Here is a 12,213-nt window from a genome sequence, read left to right as displayed (position 1 = left end):
TTGTACATATATGGTCGCTATGAATCGAACCAACTCCAAGGCACCAAACAACTCTCTAAGGTTAAATAGTAAGAACTTTCCAATAGCAGTGAACTGTGTAACATATGCACGGATCCTTACTAGTGTTGGATGTGGATACATTACACTTAGCTCCTCATGGCCTCTATTGACTGGCCTCGAAAGTTGTCCTGAGGACTGTCATCTGGATCGCTTCATAGATTGAATCAGAAGGGTTGTGAAAAGACTTTTGAAAGTGTATAACGCTAAAGGAAGGTGAGATACAGGTGCTTGCAACTTTTTTCCAGGAGATATGCACATCTAGTTAGCTGTGATGCCCAGATAGTTTTTCGTCTTTCTGCACTCTGCCTCTCATCTTCCCCGGTCAATAACTGTCCCGAGAGGACGTGATGCCCCACCGAAGTCCACCAGGTCAGAGATCCGAGAAAGGCCTTTCGGGGTGGAGCAGGGGCAGGGCCTGACCCAGCACCTGGCAACGCCGCGGGTTGGCGGAGGAGAAGGTTGTTCCCTGAGCGCGGCCGCCGATTGGCTGCGGGATGAAGGGGCATGACGTCCTCAGAAGTTGAGCAAACACCCCCTCCAGCCCGACCCTATCCCAATTTTTGCTGGGAATTTGGAGCTGGCCCTGCGCTGACTGCGGCGGGGGTCAGTCGGCGCCCAAGCAAGGACCAGGTGAGGAGGGGGCCGGGCCGCGCCGAGGGGCGCTGGGCTCAGGCGGGCTGCGCTTGGAGATCGTTGCCTGGGCTCGGGCGGCGCCCGCACAGGCGCAGGCGCGGGCTTGGTCCCTACCGGGCGGCTGAGACTGGGCCCACCCGGATCGTGGTCCCTCAGACGCAGGAGGAGGTGGAGGGCTTTCGGGCCGCGCAGCCAGGCCTCCTTCTGAGTGTGTTCCTGCCACTTGGAGAAGCCGTGGAATTCTGTAAAGGAAGGGGAATGGATGGCAATTCGGATTCCTTTTCATATGGGGGAGACTCGACGTGTAAGGGGTTGGTGTTGAAGCTGGAACACTTTATTTCGAACTATATGACTGTTCGGGGTGTTGGAGATTATGGGGTTAAACCCCGCCCAGGCTAACCTCCCCTCCTTCTGTCCTCCCCCACCCCCCAGCCTTCACTCCCCACCTACCCACTATCCCAAACTACCCTAGGGCACCTTTACCTGTTATTCAAATAACCTCTCGGCGTCTGCACGCTTAGCCCAACTCTGGTGAGAAACTTCCCGCCCTGTTCATCTCAGGCCGGAGAGGGAGGCCCCCAGCAATTTGTCCAGACTCTTAAAGAGAGAGGTGGAGGAGGAAGCTAGACGCGTTGCGTGTCACGGGCTCCTGATCTCTTGCCTCCGGGTCTTCTAGGGGCTTTGTGAACCATTAGAGCAATTGTTCCCCACTCTGCTGAATGGAATGGGGCTAAGTGATGATTTCCCACTGGCTTCAAGGAGAGAGAGATAAGGACAGAGTTAGTTCAGCATTTTTTGATACTGTCAGTGACTGGAATGTAAAGAAGATGTAGCTGTTAGCTATACATTGTTTTCTGGGTACAGGGCTGAATGAATGGTCTTGAAGTCAGACAGTAGCGTTGCAATGCTTTATTAAAAAACAGTCACTAGTGGCACTTTGTGTGTGTTTTGTCACTTGTACTCCCTCCCTTTCCTCACTGAAAAGATAGCTGACCTCTGACATTATCAACTGGTGAGTCTGCAAAGCAAATTCAGGGGACAAAGGTGACTCACAGCCAATTTTACGGAGTGACTTTCCCAAGCTTCAGAAAACCCTATTTGTTACCAGTTGCAGGTATTAAGTTAACAGTGTGCTCATAAATATAATTTTATTTATTTGTAATTAAAATATCCCCCCACCCCCACCCTTTTAGCCCTTTATTTTAGCATTAACAGACCTTGGTCATAATACTAAATCTGTATAAGCAGTCCTCGTTTTTTAAAAGCAAAGTTATAAAAAATTTAAAAAAATTTTAAATTAATGTTCTCATTACAAACAATAAGTTTTATAGTGAGCCCACAAAGCATCCTGTATAATTCTTGGAACTCTGGAAACATTCTGCGTATGCAATGGGAGATAGCCACAAATGTTATTACCATACTCACTGAATCTAAGATGCAACCAAGTAAAGTTTGCATTCCTGTTTCTGAGCTGCTAAAAAGTGAATGGAGTCCTGGTATAACTTTGTAAGATAAGCACTGGACTGCTAACCGAAAACATTGGTGGTTCAAATCCAGCCGCCGCCCCAGACAGGATGGATATGAGTCGGGATTTACTCAACAGCACTTAACAACTAAAAGTGAAAATTGGACTTAAATTTGATGGAATACAGTATTAAGTGGTAATAAACCAAGGAACCCGAAGACAAGAACATAAGATAAATATTCTTTATCTTGAACATCCTTGCCTAAAGGACAAAGTTGAAGAGAGGACTCATTGGGTTGTAATTTTTTTCCAGAAAAAATATAAAGGAAGCATTAATATGGAAATTTACTACAAAGTAACAAGAATGGGATCCTACATCTTCTGTTAGGACCTATGTTTTGCTCAGCTTTGTGGAGTGGGAAGGTTTAAAGCCTTTTTCTTAACATTTACTAAGTGTTCTTTGTGTGCCAATTGCTGAGTATTAGTTCAATTAAACTGTACAGAAGTCCTGAGAGGTAGATACTAATATGATTCCCATTTTGCAGATGAAGCATAGAGATGTTAAGTTATAACGCTTAGTGAGGGAACTGAGACTTGAACCCAGGCTTTTTATGGAGGAAACGAGTCTATATTCCTTTGAGTTACCCATCTGTCGCAAGCTTGGAGCTCCTAGTCACTGTAGTTAATGCAAGTAGCTAAGATGATGTCCAGGCTTCCACTATCATGGTTTTTGGTGTTTTGTTTACATGTTCAGTACACTTTAATCAGATGTTCTAAGTCAGAATGCATATATGGTTGAATATTAATGCTTCTCTTATGCTCTATAGTGCCCAAATGATTTCTGTGCTTTATTGAATCAGAATATAAAGCCGAAAAGGACTTTAATAATTATATCCTAGTCTCAATGAGAAAACTGCATTCAAGTGAAGGGATCCATAGCTATTTATATGGCCCAGGTCTGACTTTCCCAACCATATTTGATACTATTCAATAATCTGAGGTCTGAGCAGAGAGCTGATATTTGTGGGAGATGCCGAGTTCCTGTCTTTGTTGTTACTATTAGGTGCCATCGAGTCAGTACTGACTCATAGTGGCCTTATGCACAGCAGAACGAAACACTGCCTGATCTTGGGCCAACCTCACAATTGTTGCCACGCTTGAGCCCATTAATGCTGCCCCTTGGCCAATCCATCTAGTTGGGGGTCTTCCTCTTTTCCTCTGACCATCCACCTTACCAAAAATGATATCCTTCTCCAGCCACTGGTCCCTCCTGACAATATGTCTGAAGTTTGTGAGATCAAGTTTGGCCATCCTGGCCTCCAAGGAGCACTCTGGCTGCACTTCGTCCAACATAGATCTGTTGGTTCTTTCGGCAGCCCATGGCACTTTCAATATTCTCCTCCAACACCATAATTCAAATGCATCAATTCTTCTATGGTCTTCCTTATTCACTGTCCAACTTTCATATGCATATGAGGTTATTGAAAATACCATGGCTTGGGTCAGGCTCACCTTAATCTTCAAGCTGACATCTTTGCTTTTCAACACTTTAAAAAGGCTGTGTTTTTTGATCTTCACCAGTAAATATTTTAAGTCCTCTTCATTTTCAGCAAGCAAGGTTGTATCATCTGCCTATCACAGGTTGTTAATGAGTCTTCCTCCAATCCTGATGTCACGTTTTTCTTCATAGAACCCAGCTTCTCGGATTATTTGCTCAGCATACAGGTTGAATAAGTATGGTGAAAGAATACAACTCTGTCACACACCTGTCTTAATTTTAAACCATTCAGTGTTCCTATGTTCTGTTCGAACAACTGCCTCTTGGTCCATGTTCAGACACCTCATGAGCACAATTAAGTGTTCCGGAATATTCATACTTTGCAATGTTGTCCATAGCTTGTCATGATCCACACAATCGAAAGCCTTTGCATAGTCAATAAAGCACAGGTAAACATCTTTCTAATATTCTCTGCTTCCATCCAAGATCCATTGGACATTAGCAATGATATCCCTTGTTCCACAGCCTCTTCTGAATCCGGCATGAACCTCTGGAAGTTCTCTGTCAATGTATGATGTTCTTGATGTCATCTCACAAGTCTTCTGGTCTTCAGCCTTTAAAGTGTTTAATGTATCAAATCTGTTCTTCAGATGATCTCCAAATTCACATGGGATCTATTTATTCAAGGTCATATTTTGGCTCTCGTGGACTTGTTTTCATTTTCTTTAGCTTCAGTTTGAATTTACAGATGGGTAATTGATGGTCTGTTCCACAGTCTGCCCCTGGCCTTGTTTTGACTGATGATACGGAGTTTTTCCATCATCTCTTTCCACAGATGTAGTCAATTTGATTTCTGTGTATTTCATCTGGCGAGATCCATGTGTTATGTCCATCTGTTATGCTGTCTAAAGAAGGTATTTGAAATGAACAAATCATTGAATTTAAAGAATTCTATCATGTGTTCTCCAGCATCATTTCTATCACCAAGGCCTTATTTTCCAACTACTGATCCTTCCTCTTTTTTTTTCCATCCTTTGCATTCCAATCACCAGGAATTATCAATATATCTTGGTTGCATGTTTGATCAATTTCAGATTGAAGAAGTTGGTAGAATTCTTCTATTTCCTTCTCACTGGCTTTAATGGTTGATTCATAAATTTGAATAATAGTGGTATTAACTGGGCTTCCCTGTAGGCGTATGGATAGTATCCTATCACAGACAGCGTTGTATCTCATGACTGATCTGGATATGTTCTTTTCGATAGTGAATGCAACACTGTACCTTTTCAATTAGTCATTCCCTGCATAGTAAACCATGTGGTCATCAGATTCAAAATGGCCAATACCAGTGTATTTCAGCTCACTAATGCCTAAGATAAGGAGCTCTGGTAGCGTAGTGATTACGAATCGGGCTGCGAACCGCAAGGTCAGTAGTTCGAAACTACCAGCTGTTCTGCGGGAGAAAGAAGAGGCTTTCTGCTCCTGTAAAGATTTACAGCCTCAGAAACCCTGTACAGGATCACTATGAGTTTGAATTGACTCTACAGTACTTAACAACAACAACAACAACAATGCCTAAGATATCAATGTTTATGCGTTCCATTTCATTTTTGACAACTTCCCAGATTCGTACTTTGTACATTCCATGTTCCGATTTTCTATGGATGTTACAGCTATTTCTCTTCATTTTGAATTGTGCCCCATCAGCAAATGAAGGTCCCGCGGGCTTTACTCCGTTTGTGTCATCACAGTCAACTCTACTTTGAGGAGGCAGCTCTTCCCCAGTCGCATTTTGAGTGCCTTCCAACCTGAGGGCCTCATTTTCCAGCACTATATCTGACAGTGTTTCTCTGCTATTCACAAGGTTTTCAGTGACTAAATATTCAGAAGTAGTTCACCACTTCTTCTTCCTAGTCTGTCTTTGCCTGGAAGCTCATCTGAAACCTGTCCACCATGGGTGACCCTGCTAGTATTTAAAATACCCACGGCATAGCTTTCAGAATCACAGCAACTCACAAGCCACCACAGTACAACAAACTGTCTTGTGTTATTCTATTACCTCTGATGCAGAAGTCTTCATACTATTTATTTAAATTTGCTTATTCATTTATCCATTCTTTCTTAAAATACTTGAGGTTTTGTTATGTGCCAATCAATGGGAACACAGAGATGAATATAACATAATCCCCACTCAGAGAATTTAAACAATTTAGCAAAGAGACAGACAAATGAACAGATAAGTATTTTGGGTTAGACTCCAGTTCATAACTGACTTTGTATTCCATTTTTGTGAAAGTAAATCTTGGGGCTATAGACTAAGGGAGTCTTGGGTTTTAAATCTTGGGATGATTTTGAGTAGATGATGGTGCTTGATAAAATATGAATATTCTTAAGCCAGATTAATTAATGATGAAAGACACTCTCCCTTCCCCCAAATCTATTCTTCTTTTTTGTCTTCATCTCTGTCTTCTTCTCACTCTTTCCTTTCTGGCTAAATATTAATGAAGATTTTAACATGAAGGCATTAAAAGAATGAACTAGACCCAACAAGAAGTGAAAGTGTGGAGGCGGTGTTGCTACATGCCCAAGCCGAGTTCTAGCAAGCTCTGGGGTTGGGAGGGATTTTGATTTGTTTTTGCGCTCCCCCCTGGTGCTCTGTTACTTCTGGAACTCTTTTGGACCTCTCCAGGCCCTGTTACAGTGTGGATATCAAATATGTAGCGTGGGCCGAGACGCACAAGCATGCAGCTGCGCAGACTTATTTTTAGACCCCAGGACTTCCTGGGAATTCATGACTTTTCAAATACACTCCCATTTTCGAATGTACTGAGAAGGTAGATAGAAACAATTTGTACTTTCTGCTTAACTTATTTTCTTCTGTAGGACCTCGGCTCCACGACACTTTAGCCATCCTAAGTCTCTTTATATTTAATTAGAGTATGTATGCCTGGTTATTGAAAATAATTTGGTATTGCAAACTATTCCCATGTGGTTTGATAGTTTTAGTGTGAGTCTGTAAGTTACATTATAGTGGAATTGTTTTAAAGATCTAAAGAGCTTTTAAATACTAAGAGCTCAAAAAAACAATAAAATTGTTTTAAATACCAAGAGCTCATTCCTGAGATGAAACATTTGGCCCTCATCTGAATTTGTAATTGTTTACATATTTTATGTGGAAGTAATGAAAATTAGGAGGCACACACCTACCCTTTTCAGACTTAGACTCTTATCTTTTGCTCTGGCATTGTTCTGGATGGGTAGGTCATTTGTGCGTTTCAAAGTTTTTTTTCTGGCTAGGTTGATGCTATGGGAAGGGTTGGAGAAAGTTAAAGGATCAATGTTATTTGGTGGAAAAGCAGCAACAGCTTTTTGAAGATCTCAGCTGCTTCATCCATCCTCATTCATGAAAACGATACATGTCATTTTATAGCCTAAATACTGTAAGAACAGTATTAGAAAAAGAGCTTAATCAAGTTACATTTAAAACTCACACCAACAAAAACAGCACACTATATGATGACTCATTCATGGGAAAGGATTTCTATGAAATATGAAAAATTCCTTATTTTTTTGGACCTCACTATCCCCATATGCAATAACAGGTTTTAGACTCCCAAACACTCAGTCATAACTAATAATTGATAATTCACTGCCAATGTTTGATTGTTGTTGTTAAGTGCTGTCAAGTCGGTTCCAACTCTTAGTGACCCTGTATAGGGTTTCTGAGGTGGTAAATGTTTGCAAGGGTAGAAAGCCTTGTATTTCTGCCTTGAAGCTGCTGGTGGGCTTGAACTGCCATCCTTGTGGTTTGCAGTCCAGTGCTTATCCTACAGAGCCATCGGTCTCCCCAGATTTTGAATGGAACCACTTAATTAGATAAAACTACCTCATCATGTCAAGTCCCATAAAAATGAGCAAGAACTAGGTTGCTGCTTCTTTATATTTACCTGCTATGCACATGTAAGTGTCTACAAAATATTTTTATGAATGGTTGCTGTTGTTAAGTGCCATCTAGTTGATTCTGTCTCATAATGACCCTGTATTGGGTTTCCAAGGAGTGGTTGGTGAGCTTGAACTGCCGACCTTGTGGTTCAGTGCATTAACCCACAGAGCCACAGCAAGACTCTGTGGTTGGTAGGTACCATCAAGTCAGTTCCCACTCATAGGCACCCTGTGCACAACAGAATGAAACACTGCGCCATCCTCACAATTGTTGTTATGGTTGGACCCCTTGTTGCTGCCTTTGTCAGTCCATCTCATCAAGGGTAATCGTCTTTGTCGCTGACCCTCCAGTCTTTGAATGAAAGAGGATCAAAAACAACACTCCTGTGATTAATGGGCTACAGATTCTAGTTTGATGAATCCTTCAAGACATTTTCTGGTTTTTATTATATTATTATTTAAATAGTAGAAAATATTCATGCTGTAGACAAGTAACTACTTAATATATATATATAGTTGTTCAATAATAAAGATACATGATGGTGGTGCTGGTGTGCTAGGGAGTTGATTTTGACTCATAACGACCCTGAACAGGATTTCCGAGGCTGTAAATCTTTACGGGGTCAGAAAGCCTCATCTTGCTCCTGGTAGTTTCGAACTGCTGAACTTAAGGTTAGCAGCCCAACTCATAACCACTATGCTACCAGAGCTCCTTAGATAGATGTGTAGGTACATAGATAGATCAGTCTGAAAAGACTCACTGACTACCTATGAGATCTCTGACCTGAGAGTGATATCTTCTCAGATATGATCTGTTGTAAATATACCTCAGAAAAATCTTTGGCTTCTTCATGTGATATAGGATATTAACGTATTCAGTGACTATAGGATATCACAAGGTCACTTACTAGGATATTTTCTTTCCTAGCATTACAGAGGGGCTGGGTTTTGTCTTGATCTCTTTCTCTTCAAGTAATGACCATTCTCTTCCCTATTTTGCTTGAAAAAGATAGACAGTATTAACATTTAAGCATGATTTTCTCCTTGATTCTCATATATGTATTGCCATTATCATGTACTGGACAGTGAATAAAGAAGACGGAAGAAGAATTGATGTATTTGAATTGTGGTGTTGGCAAAGAACAGTGAACATACGGCAGCCTGCCAGAAGAAAGAACCAAGTCCAGTCAAAATGTTCCTTAGAGGCAAGGAAGCCAAGACTTTGTCTCATGTTCTTTAGGAATGTTGTCAGAAGGGACCAGTCCCTGGAGAAGGACACTATGCTTGGTAAAGTGTGTGGCAATGTAGGCTAAGCATTGGATTGCTAACTGCAAGGTCAGTGGTTCAAACACAACAAGTCGCTCCGCAGAAACCCTATACAGGGTTTCTATGAGTCAGAATCTATTTGATGGCACTTTGAACTGCACAGTTGGCACTTCAAGCTCACCAGCTGCTCCTCAGAAACACTATACAGGATCGCATTGGTTTGAATCGACTTGATGGTATTTAACAACAAGCAACAATGAAAGTAGAGGATCAGCAACAAATAGCGGAAGATCCTCACGGATATGATTGGCACAGTGGCAGGAGCAATGGGCTCAAACAGAACCTTTGTGAGGGTGGTGCAGGACCTGGCAGTGGTTTCTTCTGTTGTGCATGGTGGGGGTGGTGTGCCGTGGAGTTGGCACCAACTCATCGCAACCCTGCATAGGGTTTCCGAGGCTATAAATCTTTACTGGAGCAGAAAGCCTCATCTTTCTCCCATTGAACTGCTGGTAGTTTGGAACTGCTGACCTTGAGGTTAGTAGGCCGACTCGTAACCACTCTGCTACTGGTGTGCACATAGGGTAGCTATGAGTTGGAAGTGGCTTGACAGCATCTAACAACAACAACATTGTAAAGATAGGTAATTAGTAAATTAAGGAAAATGTTGTCAGTCTTTTCACCCTTGGAGATGGAAAGAGTCAAGGTGCTGTCGTATAATATGTTGTCCTGTTGTTGTATTCTTTCTGAAATGGTGCACCCATGGATTATCTTCCCGTTTCAGTACAGCTGTGAGCAATTCCCTATAATATTCTTGTGAAGTTTAGTTATTATTGTTGCTAAGTGCCATCAAGTTGGTTTCAACACCATGTATAGGATTTTCAAGGAGTGGTTGGTGGGTTTGAACCGTCGATCTTGTGTTTATCAGTCCAGGGCTTCTTCTAGATGCCTCACCAAGACATTTCAAATTCCTGATTAATTCTAGGCAAATTAAAATGTATACATTAATGCTGTTCTTAAAACAAACATGTGAAAAGAAAAATCTTTCAAATTCCATTTTTACAATAATTGAAACGTTGACCTTTCATGCATTAAAGGAAAATCAGATTAAATCTCGTCGGGGAAGGATTCTATGCCCCACCTCAGTTTATGTGATACCTCTAGGTTTTACCCGCCTCCTCCCCCTCATTTTTCTACTTGTTTGTGCTTCAGACTTCCATCAGCACCCAGTACTGTTAAGACATCTCACTATAGCTATTGGGTGAGTCACTGACTATTTACTGATTCCCTGAAGGCATTGCCAAAGATGTGCATCTAGTTTACTTCCTGATATTTTTGGAAAAGTCTGCAAAATCCAGAACAGCCCACCTAGACATTTGCACGCTTTACCAGATACTTGCAGGTCCTTACCTAGGTTGTATCCTTTCACCATGTCATTCAATCTGTTTGGTGAGCAAATAATCTGAGAAACTGGATTATTTGAAGAAGATGTGGTGTCAGGATTGGAGGAAAATTCATTAACAACCTTCAATATGCAGATATGAGTCAATCTTGCTTGTTGAAAGCAAAGAGGACTTAAAATAGTTACTGATGAAGATCAAAGACTATAGCCTTCAATATGGACTGTACCTCAATGTAAAGAAAGCAGAATCCTCAAAGCTGGACCAATCAATAACATCATGATAATCGGAGAAAAGACTGAAGGTGCTAAAGACTTCATTTTGCTTGGATCCACAATGAACTCTCGTGGAAGCAGCAGTCAGAATCAAATAATGTATTGCATTAGGCATATCTGCTCCACAAGACCTCTTTAAAGTGTTCAAGAGCAAAGGTTTGAAGACTAAGATGCTCCTGACACAAGCTATGGTATTTTCAGTAACCTCATGTGCATGTGAAATTTGTACAATGAATAAGGAAGACCATTGTTGTTGTTAAGTGCTGTCACATCGAGTTCGACCCGTAGTGACCCTGTACAGGGTTTCCAAGGCTGTAAATGTTTACAGGAGCAGAAAGCCTCCTCTTTCTTCCATGGAACAGCTGGTAGTTTCGAACTGCTGACCTTAAGGTTCACAGCCTGATTCGTAACCACTACGCTACCAGAGCTCCTTAAGGAAGACCATAGAATTATTTAAATTATACTGTTGGAGAAGAATATTAAAAGTACCACGGACTGCCAGAAGAACAAACAAATCTATATTGGAAGAAATACAACCAGAATGCTCCTTAGAAACTAAGATGGTAGGGCTTAGTTTCTTATTCTTTGGACATGTTATCAGGAGCGATGAGTCCCTGGAGAAGGACAACATGCTTAGTAAAGTGGAGGGTGAGTGAAACAGAGGAAGGCCCCCAATGAAACGAATTGACATAGTGGCAGCAACAATGGGCTCAAATGAAACAATTGTATGGATGGTACAAGACCAGGCAGCGTTTCGTTCTGTTGTACACAGGGTGGTGGTGAGCTGGAATTGACTTGTCAGCTTGAGGACTAAGGTGCGCCTGACCCAAGCCATGGTATTTTCAGTAACCTCATATGCATGTGAAAGCTGGACAGTGAATAAGGAAGACCATAGAAGAATTGATGCTTTTGAGTTATGGTGTTGGAGGAGAATATTGAAAGTGCCATAGGCTGCCCATAGAACCAACAGATCTGTGTTGAAAGAAGTGCAGCCAGAGTGCTCCTTGGAGGCCAAGATGGCCAAACTTCGTCTCTCATACTTCGAACATATTGTCAGGAGGGACCAGTGGCTGGAGAAGGAGATCATGTTTGGTAAGGTGGCGGGTCAGAGAAAAAGAGGAAGACCCCTAGCAAGATGGATTGGCAAAGTGGCAGCATCATTGTGGTCAAGCATGGCAACAATTGTGAGGTTGGCTGGCCCAGGATCGGACAATGTTTCGTTCTGTTGTGCATAGGGTCGCTATGAGTCGATACCGACTCGATAGCATCTAACAACAACAACATCAACTTTGGTACAATTCTGAAATAGTCACTGTTAGATTTCTTAATGGCCTTACAATCAAATGAATAGTGGGTCTAGAAAGTTCAATGCTGAGATCAAATTTTAAGATCTCAGTGGTTACTAATAGTTAAATTTCTGCTGTAATTCATATTAAATTTCTATAGCATATTTAAACTCAAGATGGAGTTTACTTGACAGGGACACAGAAATAACTTTTGGTGAAACACAGAAAAAGGCTTGTGTAGAACAGATCATTTACTATAACCTGTTTAAACGAATGCCATATGGATCGGATTTCTTTCCAAAGTGAAAGCTGACATAATACACTAACATGTGTCAGATCAGCTTGATGTAAATCTCTAAGTTTTGGTAAAGAGAAGAAGATCCCTAGTGTT

The 12,213-nt window shown here is 41.6% G+C and overlaps 1 protein-coding gene across 1 annotated transcript in view; it reads left to right on the top strand.

Annotated features, from left to right (window-relative positions):
- Nucleotides 1-660: 660 nt before the first annotated feature.
- AASS (aminoadipate-semialdehyde synthase) overlaps nt 661-12,213 on the top strand; it is a 75,127-nt gene continuing 63,574 nt past the window's right edge. The window contains exon 1 of the mRNA XM_006859323.1: nt 661-690. The gene's annotated coding sequence lies outside the window, so the exon portion shown is untranslated. The remainder of the gene's footprint in view (nt 691-12,213) is intronic.

Source organism: Chrysochloris asiatica, unplaced genomic scaffold, assembly GCF_000296735.1.
Source record: "Chrysochloris asiatica unplaced genomic scaffold, ChrAsi1.0 scaffold00032, whole genome shotgun sequence".
NCBI classification, from domain to species: domain Eukaryota; kingdom Metazoa; phylum Chordata; class Mammalia; order Afrosoricida; family Chrysochloridae; genus Chrysochloris; species Chrysochloris asiatica.
This window is presented reverse-complemented; position numbering and strand designations above follow the sequence as displayed.